The following is a 25560-nucleotide window of genomic DNA, read 5'->3' on the forward strand; positions in this document are numbered from 1 at the left end:
CAGGCTAAAAAAATGGTTGGTGCCTGTGCAGAAGGTAAAGGCCGCTAGCAGTGGCTAACAATGAATAAATATCTAGTAGCTAATTAGCTGGTTAGCTTCTGATGGAGGTTCTGGCTATAAGGTCTAAAAGAAATAGCAGATCCATGTCTCATTGAGTGAGGCGGGTTACCGGAAGGTATATTTAATTTAAAATAGTGAGAGATTGAAAATAAATTTAAATATATACAAAAAAGACGAAAAAAAACACAAAAAGTAACAGAGAGGACGACAAACCACGTCTGCACTGCTACGCCATCTTGGAAATAATATAATTAATCGATACTTAAAGGTTGATTGTTTGAAGAAATTGAAAGTCTCTTCTCCCTTACTTGATTAGAATTTCCACGACAATACACACACGTACACATGGATTTTGTGTTTTAGATATGTGATAGTGGAGTATGGGCCTGAGGGCACACACTTAGTGTGTCGTGAATTCTGTAAATAATGTATTGCAATGATTTTAAAATTGTATAACTGCCTTAATTTTGCCGGACCTCAGGAAGAGTAGCTGCTGCCTTGGCAGGAACTAATGGGGATCCATAATAAACCCCAGGAAGAGTAGCTGCTGCCTTGACAGGAACTAATGGGGATCCATAATAAACCCCAGGGAGAGTAGCTGCTGCCTTGGCAGGAACTAATGGGGATCCATAATAAACCCCAGGAAGAGTAGCTGCTGCCTTGGCAGGAACTAATGGGAATCCATAATAAACCCCAGGAAGAGTAGCTGTTGACTTCCATACGCCTGCATGGAATGTCAGAGATGGCGTCTGGAGCAACTGTGCCCAAAATGGCAGATTTGCCCCCTGCTCGCTTGCGCTTCCTCAAACCCCCCTCCTGGTCAACAGGAGTAGATTTCTTTAGGGCCATTTTACGATCAAGCTAAGTCGTCAAGTACAGAAGCCCTGAGGCATTCTTTTCCAGTGCTTGACAACTAGATGTGTCCACCCGGACCTACTGGAGAGTTTGGATACTGAAGCCCTACGGCGGTTTGGATACTCTTGGCCCTACGGCCGTTTATCTCCCGACGGGGGAAACCCTACGAGATCCTGGCTGACAGGGGCACAAACTTCAAGGCAGGAGAAACCAGGTTGGATTAAGCCTTCCAAGCCATGGAACCAACCTTCCCGGATCAACTGATGGACCAACAATCTCATTCAAATTCATCACTCAAGGAGCTCCTCATTGTGGAGGAACATGGGAGCCAGAGATCAAATCTTTGAAGACGGCCTTACGAGTCTTCCCAGGGGACCAAACTGCCACTGAAACTGTCTTGCAGACCGTCCTGATAGAGGTGGAAGGGATTCTGAACTCCAAACCCTTGGGATATCTCTCTTCAGACATCGCTGAACCGGATCCAGTCAGATCGAATCTGCTCTGGATGAGACGCCTCAATTCCTCAAGCCATGTATGCTGATACTAACCCCGTAGGCAGACGCCAGTGGCGGCAAAGCCAGATCTTGGCTGACCATTTACATTTACATTACATTTAAGTCATTTAGCAGACGCTCTTCATTTCTGGGCCTGATTCATTTGGGATTACCTACCAAGCCTTCAGCACAGAGGGAAATGGCAGAGAGAAATGGCCAGCCGAGACACTGACCAAGTAGTAATGATAGTGGACCCTTAACTGCCTCAAGCTTCCTGGACGGTGGGCCATATTACCAAGACCATGCCTGGGACAGACAGCCGTGCTAAATCAGTGGAGATCCAGGTAAGGAAACTGGCCAGTTGCCTAACTAATTCCTCTCCCTGAGAAGACAGAGGAGATGGAGCGATGATCCTTTTGAGGAGTGTGGAAATCAACACATTCCGGGTTGGCTACAGAATGGCCCATGGAGTTAGTGGAATCACCCTTTAATTTATGAAGAATGGCCCATGGAGTTAGTGGAATCACCCTTTAATTCATGAAGAATGGCCCATGGAGTTAGTGGAATCACCCTTTAATTCAAGAAGAATGGCCCATGGAGTTAGTGGAATCATCCTTTAATTCATGAAGAATGGCCCATGGAGTTAGTGGAATCACCCTGTAATTCATGAAGAATGGCCCATGGACTTAGTGGAATCACCCTTTAATTCATGAAGAATGGCCCATGGAGTTAGTGGAATCACCCTTTAATTCATGAAGAATGGCCCATGGAGTTAGTGGAATCACCCTTTAATTCATGAAGAATGGCCCATGGAGTTAGTGGAATCACCCTTTAATTCATGAAGAATGGCCCATGGAGTTAGTGGAATCACCCTTTAATTCATGAAGAATGGCCCATGGAGTTAGTGGAATCACCCTTTAATTCATGAAGAATGGCCCATGGAGTTAGTGGAATCACCCTTTAATTCATGAAGAATGGCCCATGGAGTTAGTGGAATCACCCTTTAATTCATGGCCACTTGCGCAGCTGGGCCCGAGCACTTTAATTATGGCCGGGTAGAAATGTCTAAATGACCTAAATGACAGACTGAAAAGAAGGAAGCCTGTGCACAGTAAAACTATTCCAAAACAAGTATGAATCCTCTAACCCAGTGTACAGTATAATCCTCTAACCCAGTGTACAGTATAATCCTCTAACCCAGTGTACAGTATGAATCCTCTAACCCAGTGTACAGTATAATCCTCTAACCCAGTGTACAGTATAATCCTCTAACCCAGTGTACCTCTAACCCAGTGTACAGTATAATCCTCTAACCCAGTGTACAGTATAATCCTCTAACCCAGTGTACAGTATAATCCTCTAACCCAGTGTACAGTATAATTCTAACCCAGTGTACAGTATAATCCTCTAACCCTAACCCATGATATGATATGTATACAATTCTCACAATTCTACTGTGCCTTCAGAAAGTATTCACATCCATTGACTTTTTCCAAAAAGTATTTGTTTTGTTACAAAGTGGGATAAAAATTGATTTACTTCTATATTTTTGCTAACAATTTACAAAAAAGACTAATGTCAAAGTGCAAGAACATTTTTACCACTTGTAAAACATTTATTAAAAATAAACACTATTTTCTTTAAGTATTCAACCTATTCAATATATGTTACAATCACAGTGATTGGCAGTGATTTATAGCTGTGTCTTTCTGGGTAAGTTTTTATTTTCTAAATTCTTCAAGCTCTGTGAAATTGTTTGTTGATCATTGCTAAGCAACCATTTTCAGGTCTTGCCATAGATTTTTAGGCAGATTTAAGTCAAAAGTGGAGAGTGGTATTCAGTAATGTGTTGAATTGAATTTGCCCCAAACATAACACTTTGAATTCAGGAAAAAATGTCATCGCTTGTCACATTGTTTACAGTTTTACTTTAGTGACATTATTCTGTACAGGCATCTTCCTTTTCACTCTGTCATTTAGGTTGTGGAGTAACTACCATGTTGTTGATCCATCCTCAGTTTCCTCCTATCACAGAAATTAAACTCTGTACCTTTTTTTAATGTCACTATTGGCCTCATGGTGAAATCCCTGAGTGGTTTCCTTCCTCTCTGGCAACTGAATTAGGAAGGACGCTTGTATCTTTGTAGTGACTGGGTGTATTGATACACAATCCAAAGAGTAATTAATAACTGCACCATGCTCAAAGGGATATTCAATACCTGCTTTTATTTTACCCATCTACCAATAGGTGCCATTCTTTGTGAGGCATTGGAAAACTTCTCTTGTCTTTGTGGTTGAATCTGTGTTTGAAATTCCCTGCTTGACTGAGGGACCTTACAGATAATTGTATGTGTGGGATATAGAGATGAGGTAGTCATTTAAAAAATAATGCTAAACACTATTATTGCACACAGAGAGTCCATGCAATTATGTGACTTGTTAAACAAATGTTTACTCCTTAATTAATTTTGGCTTGCTGTAACAAAGGGCTTGAAAACTGATTGACTCAAGACATTTAAACTTTACATTTTTTATTCATTTGTAAATATTTCTAAAAACATAATTCCACTTTGACATTTTGGTGTATTGTGTGTAGGCCAGTGTCAAAACATCTAAATGTAATCCATTTAAATACAGGCTTCAACAACTGAATGTGGATAAGGTCAAAGGGTGTGAATACCTTCTGATGGCCACTGTACATACAACCCCTGTATATGTATTGTGACTCGATACTGTGATTTGGAGTTCCAAACATATTGCTCACCACATGTGTGCTGCAGAGGGACAAGCGAGCCATGAGAACATTAGTTTATCAGTCAATGGAAATAACATTGTAAAAAAAAGCCTCCCTTTTTAAAAATAAGATGTAGAACAAGCTATGAAGGAAAAGTACTGGAGTTTTGGTGCAGCTACAGCCAGCCAGTTCAAAACTAATATTATTTTCAAACAATACGATACCACATATTGTCAGAAATAATATCCTGATACGTAACTGTATAGATTTTTCCCCTATCACTATCGCCCAGTGCATAGTACAGTACAGTATTTTCCTCTAACCCAGTGTACCGTAGCCTACTTTACCTGTCACCGTCGACGTAGAAGCAACACTCCTTCTTCCTGATGTTGTCTTTGATCCAGGCGGCAAGGAGCGCTGGGTGGATGTAGAAAGAGAGAGCTTCGAGGTTTTAGCTGCACTGACGGCCAGAGTCTGAGCCAAGCTGGGCTCCAGCAGCAGAGACTCCCCATCCTGAGAGAGAGGACAGCGAGGCAGGAAACAGCTCACTGTCGGCTGGGGCTGGGAGAGAGGAGAGCTTCTGCAGTCCGCTACTGTGCCTCCAGCCTAGCTCTCAGCACTGCATTAGTGATGTCACTACAGCTAGACTATAGTGGTGGTGATGCTGCGTAAAGCTGGAATCACACCGAGCAGCTACAGTAATGTACAGGATAATGCTGGAATCACACCAAGCAGCTACAGTACTGTACAGGATAATGCTGGAATCACACCAAGCAGCTACAGTAATGTACAGGATAATGCTGGAATCACACCAAGCAGCTACAGTAATGTACAGGATAATGCTGGAATCACACCAAGCAGCTACAGTACTATACAGGATAATGCTGGAATCACACCAAGCAGCTACAGTACTATACAGGATAATGCTGGAATCACACCAAGCAGCTACAGTTCTATACAGGATCATGCTGGAATCACACCAAGCAGCTACAGTTCTATACAGGATAAACCTGAAATCACACCAAGCAGCTACAGTACTATACAGGATCATGCTGGAATCACACCAAGAAGATACAGTACTATACAGGATAATGCTTATTTTCACACCAAGCAGCTATAGTACTGTACGAGATAATGCTGGATTTCACAACAAGCAGCTACAGTACTATACAGGATAATGCTTATTTTCACACCAAGCAGCTATAGTACTATATGAGATAATGCTGGATTTCACAACAAGCAGCTACAGTACTATACAGGATCATGCTGGAATCACACCAAGCAGCTATAGTACTATACAGGATAATGCTGGAATTACACCAAGTAGATACAGTACTTTTACAGGATAATGCTGATTTCACACCAAGCAGCTACAGTACTATACAGGATAATAGCTAAAGCAGCTAAATTACAATATGCTACTATACAGGACAGGAGGCAGCTACAGTATGCTATTATAGAATAGTTTTATTATATTTACATTACATTTAAGTCATTTAGCAGACGCTCTTATCCAGAGCGACTTACAAATTGGTGAATTCACCTTCTGACATCCAGTGGAACAGCCACTTTACAATAGTGCATCTAAATCATTAAGGGGGGGGGTGAGAAGGATTACTTATCCTATCCTAGGTATTCCTTGAAGAGGTGGGGTTTCAGGTGTCTCCGGAAGGTGGTGATTGACTCCGCTGTCCTGGCGTCGTGAGGGAGTTTGTTCCACCATTGGGGGGCCAGAGCAGCGAACAGTTTTGACTGGGCTGAGCGGGAACTGTACTTCCTCAATGGTAGGGAGGCGAGCAGGCCAGAGGTGGATGAACGCAGTGCCCTTGCTTGGGTGTAGGGCCTGATCAGAGCCTGGAGGTACTGCGGTGCCGTTCCCCTCACAGCTCCGTAGGCAAGCACCATGGTCTTGTAGCGGATGCGAGCTTCAACTGGAAGCCAGTGGAGAGAGCGGAGGAGCGGGGTGACGTGAGAGAACTTGGGAAGGTTGAACACCAGACGGGCTGCGGCGTTCTGGATGAGTTGTAGGGGTTTAATGGCACAGGCAGGGAGCCCAGCCAACAGCGAGTTGCAGTAATCCAGACGGGAGATGACAAGTGCCTGGATTAGGACCTGCGCCGCTTCCTGTGTGAGGCAGGGTCGTACTCTGCGGATGTTGTAGAGCATGAACCTACAGGAACGGGCCACCGCCATGATGTTGGTTGAGAATGACAGGGTGTTGTCCAGGATCACGCCAAGGTTCTTAGCGCTCTGGGAGGAGGACACAATGGAGTTGTCAACCGTGATGGCGAGATCATGGAACGGGCAGTCCTTCCCGGGAGGAAGAGCAGCTCCGTCTTGCCGAGGTTCAGCTTGAGGTGGTGATCCGTCATCCACACTGATATGTCTGCCAGACATGCAGAGATGCGATTCGCCACCTGGTCATCAGAAGGGGGAAAGGAGAAGATTAATTGTGTGTCGTCTGCATAGCAATGATAGGAGAGACCATGTGAGGTTATGACAGAGCCAAGTGACTTGGTGTATAGCGAGAATAGGAGAGGGCCTAGAACAGAGCCCTGGGGGACACCAGTGGTGAGAGCGAGTGGCAAGGAGACAGATTCTCGCCACGCCACCTGGTAGGAGCGACCTGTCAGGTAGGACGCAATCCAAGCGTGGGCCGCGCCGGAGATGCCCAACTCGGAGAGGGTGGAGAGGAGGATCTGATGGTTCACAGTATCGAAGGCAGCCGATAGGTCTAGAAGGATGAGAGCAGAGGAGAGAGAGTTAGCTTTAGCAGTGCGGAGCGCCTCCGTGATACAGAGAAGAGCAGTCTCAGTTGAATGACTAGTCTTGAAACCTGACTGATTTGGATCAAGAAGGTCATTCTGAGAGAGATAGCGGGAGAGCTGGCCAAGGACGGCACGTTCAAGAGTTTTGGAGAGAAAAGAAAGAAGGGATACTGGTCTGTAGTTGTTGACATCGGAGGGATCGAGTGTAGGTTTTTTCAGAAGGGGTGCAACTCTCGCTCTCTTGAGGACGGAAGGGACGTAGCCAGCGGTCAGGGATGAGTTGATGAGCGAGGTGAGGTAAGGGAGAAGGTCTCCGGAGATGGTCTGGAGAAGAGAGGAGGGGATAGGGTCAAGCGGGCAGGTTGTTGGGCGGCCGGCCGTCACAAGAAGCGAGATTTCATCTGGAGAGAGAGGAGAGAAAGAGGTCAGAGCACAGGGTAGGGCAGTGTGAGCAGAACCAGCGGTGTCGTTTGACTTAGCAAACGAGGATCGGATGTCGTCGACCTTCTTTTCAAAATGGTTGACGAAGTCATCTGCAGAGAGGGAGGAGGGGGGAGGGGGAGGAGGATTCAGGAGGGAGGAGAAGGTGGCAAAGAGCTTCCTAGGGTTAGAGGCAGATGCTTGGAATTTAGAGTGGTAGAAAGTGGCTTTAGCAGCAGAGACAGAGGAGGAAAATGTAGAGAGGAGGGAGTGAAAGGATGCCAGGTCCGCAGGGAGGCGAGTTTTCCTCCATTTCCGCTCGGCTGCCCGGAGCTCTGTTCTGTGAGCTCGCAATGAGTCATCGAGCCACGGAGCGGGAGGGGAGGACCGAGCCGGCCTGGAGGATAGGGGACATAGAGAGTCAAAGGATGCTGAAAGGGAAGAGAGGAGGGTTGAGGAGGCAGAATCAGGAGAAAGGTTGGAGAAGGTATGAGCAGAGGGAAGAGATGATAGGATGGAAGAGGAGAGAGTAGCGGGGGGAGAGAGAGCGAAGGTTGGGACGGCGCGATACCATCCGAGTAGGGGCAGTGTGGGAAGTGTTGGATGAGAGCGAGAGGGAAAAGGATACGAGGTAGTGGTCGGAGACTTGGAGGGGAGTTGCAATGAGGTTAGTGGAAGAACAGCATCTAGTAAAGATGAGGTCGAGCGTATTGCCTGCCTTGTGAGTAGGGGGGAAGGTGAGAGGGTGAGGTCAAAAGAGGAGAGGAGTGGAAAGAAGGAGGCAGAGAGGAATGAGTCAAAGGTAGACGTGGGGAGGTTAAAGTCGCCCAGGACTGTGAGAGGTGAGCCGTCCTCAGGAAAGGAGCTTATCAAGGCATCAAGCTCATTGATGAACTCTCCGAGGGAACCTGGAGGGCGATAAATGATAAGGATGTTAAGCTTGAAAGGGCTGGTAACTGTGACAGCATGGAATTCAAAGGAGGTGATAGATAGATGGGTAAGGGGAGAGAGAGAGAATGACCACTTGGGAGAGATGAGGATCCCGGTGCCACCACCCCGCTGACCAGAAGCTCTCGGGGTGTGCGAGAACACGTGGGCGGACGAAGAGAGAGCAGTAGGAGTAGCAGTGTTATCTGTGGTGATCCATGTTTCCGTCAGTGCCAGGAAGTCGAGGGACTGGAGGGAGGCATAGGCTGAGATGAACTCTGCCTTGTTGGCCGCAGATCGGCAGTTCCAGAGGCTACCGGAGACCAGGAACTCCACGTGGGTCGTGCGCGCTGGGACCACCAGATTAGGGTGGCCGCGGCCACGCGGTGTGGAGCGTTTGTATGGTCTGTGCAGAGAGGAGAGAACAGGGATAGATAGACACATAGTTGACAGGGTACAGAAGAGGCTACGCTAATGCAAAGGAGATTGGAATGACAAGTGGACTACACGTCTCGAATGTTCAGAAAGTTAAGCTTACGTAGCAAGAGTCTTATTGACTAAAATGATTGAAATGATACAGTACTGCTGGAGTAGGCTAGCTGGTAGTGGCTGCGATGTTGACACTACACTAATCAAGCCGTTCCGTCGAGTGTAATAGTTTCTACAGTGCTGCTATTCGGGGGCTAGCTGGCTAGCTAGCAGGTTGATTGCGTTACGTTACCTTAAAAGAACGACAATAGCTGGCTAGCTAACCTAGAAAATCGCTCTAGGCTACACAATTGTCTTAGATACAAAGACGGCTATGTAGCTAGCTAGCTACGATCAAACAAAACAAACCGTTGTACTGTAATAGTTACTACAGTGCTGCTATTCGGGGGCTAGCTGGCTAGCTACGTTAAAAGAACGACAATAGCTGGCCAGCTAACCTAGAAAATCGCTCTAGACTACACAATTGTCTTAGATACAAAGACGGCTATGTAGCTGGCTAGCTACGATCAAACAAATCAAACCGTTGTACTGTAATGAAGTGAAATGAAAATGTGATACTACCTGTGGAGCGACGCGGAATGTTGACCGGGTAGTTGGAGTTCAATTCGGTAGAGGTTGGCTAGCTGTTGGCTAGCTAGCTAGCAGCATTTCCTACGTTAAGGACGACAAATAGCTGGCTAGCTAACCTCGGTAAATTAAGATAATCACTCTAAGTCTACACACTCTAAACTGCACAATTATCTTGGATACGAAGACAGCGAAGACAACTATGTAGCTAGCTGACACTACGCTAATCGAGTCGTTCAGTTGAGTGTAATAGTTTCTACAGTGCTGGTGGACAGTGGATGTTAGCTAGCTGCTTAGCTAGCTGCTGGGCAGATACGTTAGGACGACGAAATACGATAATTATGCAATTATCGTTGATACAAAGACGGCTATGTAGCTAGCTAAGAAGAAATTGCTAAGATTAGACAAATCAAACCGTTGTACTATAACGAAATGTAATGAAAAGTTATACTACCTGCGGACCGAAGTGTAGATGCGACAGCTCGCTCCAACCGGAACCGGAAGTTTTATTTTAGTACATTTATATACATTTATATTTATTTTAGTACATTTATAGCTAACCCTACCCCAAACTCTTACCCTTACCCTTACCCCCTACCGCTAACACTACCCCTAACCCTTACCCCCTACCCCTATCCCTAACCCTAACACCTATCCCTAACCCTAACCCTTACCCCTAAACCTTACCCCTATCCCTAACCTTTCCCCTACCCCTAATCCTACCCCTAACCCCAACCCTAACCCTAACCCTTATCCCTATCCCTAACCTTATCCCACACCCTACCCCTACCCCTAACCCCAACCCTACCCCTCCCCTTACCCCTACCGCTAACCCTTACCCTTACCCCTAACCCAACCCCTAACCCTTACCCCTAACCCTACCCCTAACAGTAACCCTACCCCTAACCCTACCCCTACCCTTACCCCTAACCCTTACCCCTAACAGTAACCCTACCCCTAACCCTACCCCTACCCTTACCCCCTAACCCTTACCCCTATCCCTATCCCTACCCCTACCCCTTACCCCTAGCCCTTACCCCTACCCCTTACCCCTTACCCCTAACCCTACCCCTACCCCTAACGCTACCCCTACCCTAACCCTAACCCTACCCCTAACCATACCCCTACCCCTACCCTTACCCTAACCATAACCCTAACCCCACTGCTAACCCTACCCTTACCCCTATCCCTAACCCTACCCCTACCATTACCCTTACCCTTACCCCTAACCCTAACCCTAACCTTACCCCTACCCCTAACCCTAACCCCTAACCCTAACCCTAACCCTAACCCTAACCCTAACCCTTACCCCTAACCCTTACCCCTACCCCTACCCCTACCCCTACCCCTAACCCTACCCTAACCCTGACCCTACCCCTAACCTTACCCCTAACCCCAAAAACAAGGGCCCAACTGTGGGCCAATATGGGACTAATTGGACGGGGAAGGAGAATTTGACCATTAACCTCATAAACCTCTCATAAACCTCTCCTCGTTGCCTCTTTGTTCGTCAATGGGTAGAGCACGTGCCTTACAATCGGCTGGTCAGTGTTCGAGACCCACCTGGGGTAATCAATTTTTTTTTTCACAGGGCCTGCTAACCCAAAAAAGGCCCATAGGCCCATAGGCCATAAAGCCACTGCCCTGCCCTGCCCTGGCCTGGTACCTCCATATATGCATATAGGGCTTGAGAGGACACATACAGGCCTAAAGGTCATCACTCAATATCCAGGAACAGGCCTCTATCTGGGCATGACTTTACACACACAAGCCTATTGGCCCACACACACTACCCGGGTTACAGGTCTCTGTCTCTGGGCATGAGAGGACACATACAGGCCTAAAGGCCTTAACTCCCTATCCAGGTTACAGGCCTCTCTCTGGTCATGAGAGGACACATACAGGCCTAAAGGCCTTAACTCCCTATCCAGGTTACAGGCCTCTCTCTGGTCATGAGAGGACACATACAGGCCTAAAGGCCTTAACTCCCTATCCGGGTTACAGGCCTCTCTCTGGGCATGAGAGGACACATACAGGCCTAAAGGCCTTAACTCCCTATCCGGGTTACAGGCCTCTCTCTGGGCATGAGAGGACACATACAGGCCTAAAGGCCTTAACTCCCTATCCGGTTTACAGGCCTCTCTCTGGGCATGAGAGGACACATACAGGCCTAAAGGCCTTAACTCCCTATCCGGTTTACAGGCCTCTCTCTGGGCATGAGAGGACACATACAGGCCTAAAGGCCTTAAATCCCTATCCGGGTTACAGGCCTCTCTCCGGGCATGAGACGAGGCATACAGGCTTAAAGGCCTTAACTCCCTATCCGGGTTACAGGCCTCTCTCTGGGCATGAGAGGACACATACAGGCCTAAAGGCCTTAACTCCCTATCCGGGTTACAGGCCCTCTCTGGGCATGAGAGGACACATACAGGCCTAAAGGCCTTAACTCCCTATCCGGGTTACAGGCCCTCTCTGGGCATGAGAGGACACATACAGGCTTAAAGGCCTTAACTCCCTATCCGGGTTACAGGCCTCTCTCTGGGCATGAGAGGACACATACAGGCCTAAAGGCCTTAACTCCCCATCCTGGAACAGGCCTCTCTCTCCGGGCATGAGAGGACACATAAAGGCCGATAGGACCTCCCCATCCGTAACACCCTTCTATTTCCGGGGATGATTCCAGCAGGGGACACCCCCCACCTCCACAACCTCGCACACCAGGTGAACCAGGGCACCCACACTTAAGCACCCTTCCTCGGACTATAAATTATATAGCTGCGCTGTTACGAACTGCGTACATCTGGTGACACAAACCGGATGTCGTGCACATGGTCACCCTGCCGCTTTCATCAGTGCCTGAGGGGGCACTGATGGGTTACCAGGTGCCGGTGGTACTTTTCCGCTGGGCACTCACCTTTTTAGTCCATTTGCCCACTCTCTCTCTGGGCTTCTGGACTCTGGACTCTGGGTTACCAGGTGCTGGTGGTACTTTCCAGCCGGGCACCCACCTTTCTTAGTCCGCTTGCCCACTCTCTCTCTGGGCCTCTGGACTCTGGCTCCTGGCCATGGCCCCTGGCCCCTGGCCCTTTTCTGTATACCTGGTAACCCATTTGTATTGAAGGGTGAAGGTGGAGGAAGACGCCTTCCGTCCCAAAGGAGATTGGGAGCTCGATCCCAATACGAGCTTTAAGATACGCTATTGGAGCTGAAATTACCGCTGCTGCTGGCACCATACTTGGCCTCCAATGGATCCTCGTAAAGGATTTAAAGTGTACTTATTTTTCGTCACTACCTCACCGAGTCTGGAGTGGGTAATTTGCGCGCCTGCTGCCTTCCTTGGATGTGGTAGCCATTTATCAGGCTCCGTCTCCGGAATTGATCCCTGATTCCCCGTTACCTGTGGTAACCATGGTAGGCACAGAAAGTACCATCGAAAGTTGATAGGGCGAACATTCAAATGAGACGTCTCCACCACAAAGGCCGCACGATCGGCTCCAAGTTATCTAGAGTTACCAAAGCGGCCGGGGCAACCGAGATTGGCCCGCATGGATTTTGGGTCTGATAAATGCACGCATCCCCGGAGGTCAGCACTCGTTGGCATGTATTAGCTCTAGAATTGCCACAGTTATCCAAGTAACGTTGGAGTGACCAAAGGAACCAGAACTGATTTAATGAGCCTTTCGCTGTACCGGCCGTGTGCACTTAGACTTCATATTTTAGACAAGCATATACAACTGGCAGGATCAACCAGGTAGCCACTCACAACATAGAGGTTGTACCTGGTGGCACTAAGCAAAGAACAGCCAGGGACCGGTCCTATCCTGTCAGGGAGGAGGCCCTGGTGCAATCCACCGTGCGCGCCCAGCGGGAGGTCCAGAACTGCCCATGACCGAGGCTAAAGGTGCCTGGGCGCCGCTCGAGAGGTCTCTTGTCTAGCTGGAGGGTACATTTGGAACGCCATCAACTGGGCAAAAACAGAACCACAACCTCGGTCAGACCGCTTGGGTCATCCGGGTAGGTCCACTTTAAAGACAGGGTTTGAGAATATGTGTCTCTGGCGCCGATGCGTTACGGGATGACCATCACCACATGCTTTGCAGCCTGGGTGTGTCACTCCCTGCGCCGGAACACCAAGAAGGGCCACTGGGTCAGACAGTTCGGCTGGATCTCGCACGAACGGTGCGTGGCTGGAATATATCGAAATAGGGGGTCAATCGTCTCCGAAATGGGCTCCCCGATAGAGTCCAATCCACGTGGAGGAACAATCCATCAGAACACCAGCCAAAGGCTGGCCGATAGAGGCCCTCCCAAGTGGAAAACGGATGAAAATCGGTCAGAGGAAATTACACTGGCTGGACAACAGAGGGGAACCATGGAGACACAACGTGAACCAAGAGTGGGACTGGACTGGAGAGCTAGCCCTCACTGGGGCTAAACAACCACCACTCGGTCACCGAAGGGACAGGCACCTTCATTGGACCAGAACCATGGTCATTGATGAACCAAACCCACAAGGTAATAGCTGAGATAGAGCACCTGCCCAGGACAGAGCTCAATATCCTCCCACCACCAAGCTGGGAAACATGGATCAAAAGTTAGGACAAATCGGGCGCCGAAGGGGCTGGTCAAACCCCCAAATCGGTCTCCGGCAGAAAAGGTCCAAAGTACCATGGTTCCGAGGGGCTCACATCCCTCAAAAGTGTCCATTACTAATTTTCTATCTGGGCTGAGCAGTTTGGTACCACCCCCGTCTCTCTAGGACATGGAAGTCTTGTTGTCAAAAACCAGGTTTCTGATTTCGCGCCGGTACCTGTCTCATCGACCTGCCACTGAGTGTGTCATTAACGGGCAGGCCAATTTATCGACATAAGCCCGGAACCTCACAGGGCTTATGTGTGCCCCGCCATTGGGGGTCAAATTCAGGTAGAGCCAAAACATGAATAAATCAACAAGTACACCTCCAATCTGGATGGGGTTTTTTTGCACGAAAGGGCACACATAGACGAGCATTTCCATTAAGTTAAAACCGTTTTTGTATAAAACATTTTAATAGGAAATCGTGTTTTAAGTTTTGGGAAAAAAAGTGCATGTTATAGGGCGCATAGGTCCCTGTGGATGCTAACTTTTTTTACCTGGTGTAATTGTTGCCCATCGCGAGAGAGGGTATGGGCCGAAATTTGGGACCTCTAGCCCTTCGGGTAGTATTTTTAATCATTTTTTGAAAATTACAGAAATTGGTCGAAAAAATTACAGAGTCCCAAATTGTCACAGCCATGCATCTGGTGATTGAAAATCGGCAGCTGGTAACCCAAAATGAAACACGGTTCTATATGCATTTACCGGTGTTCCAGATATCCATGCCCGCTATGGGAGTACCCAACTACGGCCCTCTATCAATGGGGGCCGTCCTGAGTGCTTTATGGACGGTTTAAAATAATTTTGTGAATGCGGATTAGTATTGGCATACAGTATATGCACCTGGTAACCCAAAAGTTAAAATACGGTTCTAAATGCATTTACCGGGCATTCTAATATTAATGCCCGCTATGGGAGTACCCTACTACGGCCCTCTATCAATGGTGGCCTGGTATAACATATCTTTGTGGATGCGGATTAGGCTATACCTCTGTGCACCTGGTGATTGAAAATAGGCACCTGTTAACCCAAAATGAAAAATATGGTTCTAAATTAATTTACCGGCACTCCTAATATTCATGCCCCCTATGGGAATACCGTACTACTGGGGGAAATTCACTGGAGGGCGCCAAAGGTACATTTATGGAGGTTTCAAAAGTACAAACTTTTCGTGTTTTATTTGCAACTGGTGACTGAAAATAGGCACCTGGTAACCCAAAATGAAACACATTTTTAATCATTTTAATGCATAATGACAGAGGGTGAATTTCAAACAAATATACTTCATTTAATCAGTTAATCATGGATTGATTTGTCCCTCAATCAGTGTCCGGGCCCGGCTGGCATTTTTGGGCAAATTATGGTACCGTTAGTGCCGTGCCTGCGTTTCCAGAGAGTGACACATATGGTCAGCCACAGTTCCCCGGTCTGTAACCGAGCCTTGGTTAAAGTTCAATGGGGCAACACTGCATCGAATTGTACCGAAGGTCACTTTACTTCCAATGCCAAACTCTGCAAATATTTGCCCCACATACTCACACAGATTACCGTGCGGTTGACCGCAGGATGTGAAAAAGAAGAGTTCTGTGTCTGAGGTCATTCCACTCAGATGAGGCCTGATTTGATGGAATCGTTTAAGCCAAGTGTATTTCTCCTGACATAGAACAATTCTGCACTCCCCGAAGCTATAGTTTGTTTTGTGGCTCGCAACGCACATCTGATAACCCCCACCTTCCGGGGTTACTTCAGTGAAATCACTCTCACTAAACATGGTGTCTGGGGATCGTCGAGTGCCATTAAATATGGCCAACCGGCTGGACATGAGAGCTGCAAACCTACGCCTGTCAGAGCAGGTGACTCGGACATCCAGCCTACTGAGAACTGAAATAATTGCTTGATTACTTAGCTCAACCAAGCGTTTTAACTCCGCAGCGCTGAGCACCTCGTCCCTGCAGCGTTTGCGAAATTTTGCCCTGTGCGTTGCCTGGCTCTCCATCTTCGCCAAGCAGAGTAACATCTTTCGAATTCCACTGACCTTAGCTTGCATACCATTTGGCCGGAACTGAATAAAATAATTCAGGAAACCTCGAACATCGGCTCGGTACATTTTTAACGTGGATGGTGCCAAACCACTGTCGTCACATTGGCCATACCACTCAGACACACGTCTGTAGTTATCCAGAAAACACAGTCCTTCATCGGCCTTGCCCTCTGACATAATGCGGAGGAATTCCCGTACTCGGGATATACTGGTGCGACTACTGTCAATTCGTTTAACTGAAGGGTTTCTACCCGTAATATAGTGTTCATATTGAGTCAACATTGCATTACTCCAAACCTCAATTCTGGACGGCACGCCGCCGTCTTCATCATTCTCGCTCTCCGTGGAAGTCGCCACGACGTAGCTTTGCTCCCTCGGTTCACTACCGACCTGACTGGTTGGCTGCACCGCCGCCGACGTACCCGCCGCCTGATCACTCTCGTCCCCCAGCTGCTGATCCACCACGGCTGACTGCTCCAACTCACTTTCAAAACACTGCAAAATCACAGGGTTCTCCGGCCGCGGTACAACACCGTTGTCAGGCTGCATATACTGCCCTAATTCGGGCTGCTGTCTCTCAGTCGAAATTAGATAGATTGCATAGCATTTGTCCATTCCATAGTACGGGACTTAAGTGCATGTACAGACTTGAAATGTCCGTCTAGCCGCACGATATTCCGCTTTGAACAAAGCCCACAGTCGCGTCTTGGTCTGCTGCTCATGCTTCTCTCTCCTGCCTTCCTCCGTGTCACTTTGTTTGCTCCACCAAACAACCTAACCCTAACCCTTCAACTTCCTCTCCCCAACAAACAACTATACAGACCAACACAATAGGAGACCAACCACATACACTTCCAGCAGTAGAACACACCCCACTACAAATTTCCAGACCAACGATACTTCTCTCCCTAGCAGAGGAATTTTCACCTCTATCAAAACCTCGCCCCTGCCAAAAAGACAACCATCATACCAACGGACACTATGACTGGGAAAACAACCGACCCTGAGTGAAACCTATAACCTTCACATACAGACTCTTTCCAAAACACATTTTCACTCCCTACCCTCAACATCGACTCTCACTGATTCTTCCCTTTCCAATCAAAAAGGAGAGGCAAAAATAGCAACCCCTACAACTGGAAAGGAGAAATGGAAAAGTCCAGTGGGCCCCCCTACTCCTAAAGCAGTCACCCCTATCATAGCCCAGGTTCACCACACAGTCAACAGTCAAACAGAAACTTGTACACTTACAGCTATACCCATTAAACAAAACACTAACTGCAAAGGAGCACAGAGTAATGTATCAATATTACTAAGGGACATAATTACATCTGCTCCTCTTTCACCCACAGTAGGCGCCAGGCAAGGGGTACAGACAAGGACAGGGTGTAACGGCGTTCTTCTTTTGTCGAAAGAGAGTCGGACCGAAATGCAGCGTGTAAGTTACTCATGTTTAATAGTGAAACAAACAAAACGAACTATACATGAAATAACAAATAAATACAAAACAACAAACGGAACGTGAAACCTATTACAGCCTGACTGGTGAAACTAACACAGAGACAGGAACAATCACCCACGAAATACAAAGCGAAAACCAGGCTACCTAAATACGGTTCCCAATCAGAGACAACGAGAATCACCTGACTCTGATTGAGAACCGCCTCAGGCAGCCAAACCTATTAAACACACACACCCCTAATCAACTACAATCCCAAATACTACAAACCCCGATACGAAAATACAATACATAATAAACCCATGTCACACCCTGGTCTGACTAACTAATAAACTAAAACACAAAATACTAAGACCAAGGCGTGACACAGGGCAACTCAAGGGGCATATGACGATGATGAAAGGGCAAGACAATGGGCAACACCCCAAAGCTCCCAAATCCGAACCCCCACAAAAAACGAATATAGCTGTGCCTCTGCTTGTCCAGGGTCCCTGTACAACTGGCGCCTCAAAATAACCACCATCATCCCCACCATAGCCCCATCTTCAACCCCAACCACTGCCTAAACCCACACACCCTCCCCAAAAACCCTTCTATCACAAGGCTAGGCCGAACTACAAGGTGGCAGATTGGAACATTGAGGGACACACACCAACACTCATCATAGGAGACTCAAACCTCAACCGGATCCCACCATTCAATAACCCCAACATCCAGGTAGACATTTACCCAGGGGCAACATTCTATCATTTCATAAAAGTACTGGAGAAAACCCCCATACATACAGACACTGCGACTGTTGTTATCTCGGTGGGCTTGAACAACAAGGATCATGACCCATTCCAAACATCACTAAAACAGCTGTCAGGTACGCACAAGGAGGCAAAGAAAACATTTCCAAACGCAACAATATACATTCCTGTCATCAGCCATTCGCCTCTTCTTACTTCACAGCAGAAGAGAAACCTTAAGCTCATCAAAGCTTACATACATGAAGGGAACATTTCTACATTTTCTGTATGGTTAGTGAGAAAGTCCATATTGCAAATGTACCGTCCCTTACTAGACGTCCGAAAACATTTGTAAAAGTCGGGGACGGCGTCGGGCTGAGCGGCAGGGCCAGACCTACCGGGAAGTCATCAAATGAACTTTGTCGGACATTCGGTTTTCGTTTTATAAAATAATCAAATTTTGGTCATTTTTCCGCTATCCCGGAAAATCCCACAAGAGGGCATAAGCAATCAAATTGCAATTTGACAAAACATCACGAATCACGACGGGGCCTTATCTCAAAAACTGAAAATATTTCGAAGCCGAATCTTGGTGAGCATAGGCTTGGCATAATGGGCAGTTGGCCCCGAACAAGATGGCGTCTAGGCCTCAACGGCTTTTGAGTTATAGCCATTTTTCTGGGATTAAAGGTCCAAAATGAAAATAGAGAAATTATTTTTTCACTTCACGTCAAAGTCAAGGAGCCTCCGGTGTCAATAAAAAAAGAATCTGCCATTTATCTATCGTGATTTAAGAGAAATCGTACAATGACAGATTGGTGATGTTCAAAGATAGGTGTTTTTTTTCAACAGTTACAGATCCAGTTGCAGGGTGTTCATACGAATATTTTTAAAGTGTGCTGCGGAGCTCTGCGAGATTTCTGTGATTTTCTATGATTTTCTGAAATAACACACACTCACTAAACCCTCCATAAATAACTCAGTTCTTAACGTAAAGACTTAAAACTCAGGATTCTGTAAAGGCATACCCCAATGAGGACATGAGTTTATTTATAGCTTCCTGTGCCAACAGGAAGTGCCTTAAATGGTGTCATAGTGGCTGTATCCAAGGGTTAAAAAGGTCAGATCTTTTCAAAAAATGTGTTATTAGGCAACCCTCCTGAACTGTAAAATCAGTCATTTCTCCCAACAGATGTCAAAGAAAAGCTCTCACACACACACAGCAAGGATGGAGTGATAAAGCGCAGTGCTTAAAGACACAGAGAGCAGGCAATGGCATAAACATAATCCCAAGGCCGTGCCGAGTTCAACGAGATAACCGCTTGACCGTAGCTCGCTCGGTCTAAGCGCAGCGACCATGAGAAAAGTAGGCCCAAAATGAAGCCTGCACCAGAACGTCATTTGATTTTGGGTGACAGCCGCGGAACCGTTAGGTTTAGAAGGACAATTCAAACACAGGAATGTTCGTAAGGTCCTCCCGATCTGTGCAAGCCTAACCTTGACCGTGTGGCATTAACCCTTCACAGTTGAAAGAAGGTGTTTACATCAAACAGTTTGCATTGACTTCTCTCCCCATAGGAATACATTGCCTGCTCCTCTAAATTCAACCTGAGGCCTATGTGGGTTATGAATGCCTTATGAACCTGTCTTTGATGACAGTCAATCAGGACACTATGAGGTCTACCTGTGTCGATTCTAAGCTTCGTGGACCAACCGGAAGTGCTTAAAATCACCCTAAAAGTGTATATCCATACCCTGCCTGCAATTTGATAGACATAGTGCATTGAACCCTGTGTAAATCAGTCAATTCTTAAAATAAAGACTTAAAACTCAGGATTCTGTAAAAGCATAGCCCAATGAGGATATGTGTTGACTTATAGCTTCCTGTGTCAACCGGAAGTGCCATAATTGGTGTCGCAGGGGCTGTTTCAAAGGGTAAAAAAATCAGATCTGTCCAAAACTTCATATGTGTGATTAGGCAACCCCATGAACTGTAAATCAGTCATTTTTCCCATAAAAATTCAAAGGAAAACTAAATCACACAGATACACAACTTGGATGGAGGGACGTATTGGGGTGCGTAGAGACTGACACTGCCTCCAATTGTTAGCTTTGTTCAAGCTAAAAAAGAACCGTCAGACCTAGAGTTCGAAACTTTAGAATCCTGTTCTAAGTTCGATAGTGCGTGGTGAGTTACGTCGCTCTAGAAGCTTCTCGGACCGAGAAACAGCCTCGTACATTTGCAACGACTTCAATTCATTTTGACCATTACGAAAATGCAGACATTTAGAAATGTCCCAGAGTCACAAGACTAGGTGCATTGTGACCGTCTCGGCCCAAAGAGACAGAACCCAACGTTTCTGTCCGATAGCTCATTCAAGGACCCCGTAGCAAGTAATTGAAAAAAGTAGATTTTCAGCACCAATTAGGGTTTTACTCAGACACCAAATGACCTATCGAGCCGAAACTTGGGATTCGGGGTCGCCTCAGCTAGGCCTACACATAACACAAGAAATGGACCCGCAGCTATAACGTAACTACGTGTTTTATGTATTTTTTATGGTTTGAAGCAAAGGCGTTGTGAATTTTGGGCCAGCTCTGAAGTATGTGATAGTTTGGTGTCAGTTTGTATCAGTTTGGTGTCAGAATGATATCAAATTGACTGATGGACAGTGACTTGCTGGTGACTCTTGTCCATTTGCAATATGTTTAAACAGTGAGGTACCATCACCAAAAGTTACATTCTGAAATCAACCCTAACGAGTGATAGAGAGGTACCAGAATCACTGCCCAGCCATCCCGAGTTCATCGGGCCAGTCAATTTTGCATTCCTGCACGATTTTTATAGCATGACAAATTCGTGATGGTGAATGCCCATTGAACCATATTGCAAATGCACAGTGACTTTGCAAAAGTGAGAAAACATCAACAAATGGACATGATGAAATCAACACCACAAGTGATGGAAAGGAACAACAATCACTGCCCAGCCATCCCGAGTTCATCAGGCATTTGCATTTCTGCAGGATTTTTGAGCATGTCAAATTTCTTATGACATTTGGACACCACAAAACATATGCCTTATGCACAAGTAAAAAAAAAAATACATTATGATCATAAAATATGACTAAAGTATGTTGATACAGTTCTTATATGTGTGTAATTGACATAAAATTCTAAAGAATTTCGAAAAACGGTCCAGAAAGCACTTTTTAAGGGTGTGTGAAGTTTTTTATAAAATTTAGCTATTTTTGACTTTTGACTTCCTATGAAATCATATTCCAAATAGAGAAAACATTTGCCTAATCCACAAGTAAAAAAAATAAAAATATATGATAATAAAATATGACTAAAGTATGTTGATACAGTTCTTATACGTGTGTAATTGACACAAAATTCGAAAGAATTTTGAAAAACGGTCCAGAAAGCACTTTTTAAGGGTGTGTGAAGTTTATGGAATTTTGCAATTTTTGACTTTTGACTTCCTATGAAATCATATTGCAAATGGACAAAAGATGTGCCTTATGCGCAAGTAATTTAAAAAATATATGATAATAAAATTTATATTCATACAGTTCTTACACATGTGTAATTGACAAAAAAAAGCGAAAGAATTTTGAAAACGGTCCAGAAAGCACTTTTTAAGGGGTGATAAGTTTTTGACAAAAAATTCATTTTTTCAAAATTTAGCTTTTGGATGTTGACTTGGGGTCCATTTCCTATATGAAAAACCACGGTGGAGCGCACACGCCACCTGTTGGATTTTGGAAGTGTTACAACTGGCAATTGCCATATGGCATTTGCAAAACATTTTGCATGAATCAACGCCGATTTGGGTGGTATTGTCCATCGTGTACATGGTTTGTACTATGCCAATGTTTTCCCATTCATTTCAGTTGGGTATTCCCTTACATTACCACTAACTTCCCAACCCTATTAGAGATCCCACAAGACACATTTCACAGAACAACAGATCTCATACACTGGACATCCACCACAGCAGACCTCATCTTTCAACACGGGTGTAGACAGTTAAAATTACATTAACCACAAGCCACAGTTTGGATAGAAATAACTTTTCTTGCAATCTCTTTCCTTCCCTAATAACCAGTGCAGATCCTTCACCAAGGGGAGCAGCGGACCAATCAACAACTAATATCATGAATCTTTCCAAATCTTTCATACCCACAGCAGCACAGGTAAAGCTTCTGGAGAGAGGGCTAACATTCATCCCTCGCCCAAACAAATTTGATTGGGAGGAACTTCAAAGGGACACCCACAAATATCATAGAAGACTTAAACTGTTGGACTATTTTGACTACAACACAGATGACAGTCACCTACCATTTACTTTACCATCTACCTGGGAACCTAAAACCTCCCAGATAGATGGTAGAATCAGGAGACAAAAACACACTTCACAACCATCAGATTCACACAGATAGGGAGGATAACCTCACACACGTAGAAAGACAGGCAATACAACAACTTAAAAATAACCCACACATAATCATCAAACCAGCAGATAAAGGTTAAAAAATAGTAATATTGGATAAACATCAATACATGTACGAAGCCAACAGACAGTTATCAAACATTATTTATTTTAATTTGACCTTTATTTAATTAGGCAAGTCAGTTAAGAACAAATTCTTATTTTCAATGACGGCCGAGGAACAGTGGGTTAACTGCCTGTTCAGGGGTAGAAAAACAGATTTATATTTGTCAGCTCTGGGATTTGAACTTGTAACCTTCCGGTTACTAGTCCAATGCTCTATAACCACTAAGGTACCCTGCCGCCCCATTATAAACAAATAGAAAACAGTATACAACCACAGACACAGACACAGCTAAGGACAATAATAAAAAGACTCTACGACCAACACTACATCACAGCAAAACAACGGGACTTTCTCTCCTGTACAGACACCCCACGACCTAGACTATTCTACTTACTGTTAAGAGTACACAAGGAACCGGGGACATGGACAATTCCCTTTGAAGTTCCTCCTGGCAGACCGATTGTCTCAGACTGCAATAGTGAATCCTATAACATTTCACAATATATAGATCATCATATCAACCCTCTCTCCTCCAGGCACCCCAGCTTTCTCAGGGAAACTTACCACTTCATGGAGAGGATTGGACCCATAGTTGTTCCCCCCCACACACACACATTCACGATAGATATTGATATCCTATACACCAACATAAATACAGCAACAGGAATACAAGCAATTATAAATATCTTTAAGAGATACCCAGACAACACAAGACCGGACAAAGAAATATTACAATTATTAGAAATCAGCCTGACTAGCAATGACTTTTTATTCAATTATCACTATTACCTGCAGGTGGAGGGAACAGCTATGGGCAAAAAAATTGCACCTGCTTACGCATGGCTGAATGGGAGAGAGAGGCACTGGCCAAGTGTCCATATCAACCCACTTTTTATTATTTTTAGACAACATAATAGGAGCCTGGCCCCACGACATCAAGTTATCCAGTGATTCACAGATTTTATAAACATTCTCAACGGTCATCATCCATCCATTAAGGTTAAATACACAATTCATCCGCAAGAAGTCAACTTCTTAGACACAACTGTTTTTTCAGTAATAACAATCAATCACAGAAAACACTACACACTAGAGTTTACTTCAAACCAACAGACACACATGCTTTAAATTGAACCAGTAGATAACAGAAAGATAGAAACGCCCAATTTGGGCGCAGTGGCTGGGTCTCTCCCTCCTAATTGCGCCCATTTTAAAAGGTACGGGGGTTCTCGGTCGAGGAAAAGATCCCTCTGAAGAAGCAGAAAACTCTGCGAAACGTCAGGGTTTTGCAAACAGGACTACACAATGGATTCTAACATTGCTTGGCTTTTAATCACCTTTTTGATTTTAACCAATATAATTAAAAGATACGTTTAGAGTTAACATGTGGAGGGGTAAGGGGAGCTCATTGCCGAAGGTGGGGAAACAATCGGGATTTTAACCTGTGGAACCAGATCTTTTAATGTAGATTGTATATCATTTAAAAAAAAAATGTTAAATTAAGGTTAAAAATGTTTAATGTTTTACTGTGACTTGTTGTAGGCGGACCATAAGGTTAAAAACCAAATTAAGAAAACTAAACTGAAAAAAAACAAAGAATAAAATAAAAAAGGTAATGAAAAACTAAATAGCTCCGCCAAGAGTGTTTCTTTTGGCGGTCCCAAGCCCACCGGATAAAGGAGGAGGGTTGGAATTGTGACTTAAAAAAACAAGAATCGACAGAACAAAGTTCATTTGTAGTTCTAAAATTATTTATGGTGTTTTTTACTCACTTTTTGTCTCTCCCACAATGTTATTCCTCACTCCTACAGTGTCAATCACAATTACATGCAAATGGGCAATTATGTAAATTAGGTGATGACATAATTTAGCAACTTCGAGCGACTTTTGGACAGCCAATAGCTACTTTCCTTACTGAGGTGTTGGCAACACTGCTAACTTTAAACATCGGCTATCTGAGCAGCTAACTGATTGCTGCAGCTGTACGTAGCCCATCTGTAAACAGCCCACCCGATCTACCTTCCTCATCCCCATACTGTTTTTATTTACTTTCTGCTCTATGCACACCAGTATTTCTACTTGCACATCATCATCTGCTCATCTATCACTCCAGTGTTAATTTGCTAAATTGAAATTATTTCGCTACTATGGCCTATTTATTAGCTGGTCTGTCATATTATAATAGAGACAGTAGATCTAGCTGGTCTGTCATAATATAATAGAGACAGTAGATCTAGCTGGTCTGTCATAATATAATAGAGACAGTAGATCTATCTTGTCTGTCATAATATAATAGAGACAGTAGATCTACCTGGTCTGTCAAAATATAATAGATACAGTAGATCTAGCTGGACTGTCAGAAAATAATAGACACAGTAGATCTAGCTGGTTTGTCATAACATAATAGGGACAGTAGATCTAGCTGGTCTGTCATAATACAATAGAGACAGTAGATCTAGCTGGTATGTCATACTATAATAGGGACAGTAGATCTAGCTGGTCTGTCATATTATAATAGAGACAGTAGATCGAGCTGGTCTGTCATAATATAATACAGACAGTAGATCTAGCTGGTCTGTCATAATAGAATAGAGACAGTAGATCTAGCTGGTCTGTCATAATACAATAGAGACAGTAGATCTAGCTGGTCTGTCATAATATAATACAGACAGTAGATCTAGTTGGTCTGTCATAATAGAATAGAGACAGGAGATCGAGCTGGTCTGTCATAGTACAATAGAGACAGTTGATCTAGCTGGTCTGTCATTATATAATAGAGACAGTAGATCTAGCTGGTCTGTCATAATATAATAGAGAC

General features: G+C 45.2%; 2 pseudogenes; one reads left to right on the forward strand and one right to left on the reverse strand.

The window, feature by feature from the left end:
• Window positions 1-16539, reverse strand: part of LOC135547771 (transient receptor potential cation channel subfamily M member 2-like) — a 52611-nt pseudogene extending 36072 nt beyond the window's left edge.
• LOC135547713 (protein FAM124A-like) overlaps window positions 1-25560 on the forward strand; it is a 622546-nt pseudogene that overhangs the window by 245101 nt on the left and 351885 nt on the right.

Source organism: Oncorhynchus masou, chromosome 10 (assembly GCF_036934945.1).
Source record: "Oncorhynchus masou masou isolate Uvic2021 chromosome 10, UVic_Omas_1.1, whole genome shotgun sequence".
NCBI lineage: Eukaryota > Metazoa > Chordata > Actinopteri > Salmoniformes > Salmonidae > Oncorhynchus > Oncorhynchus masou.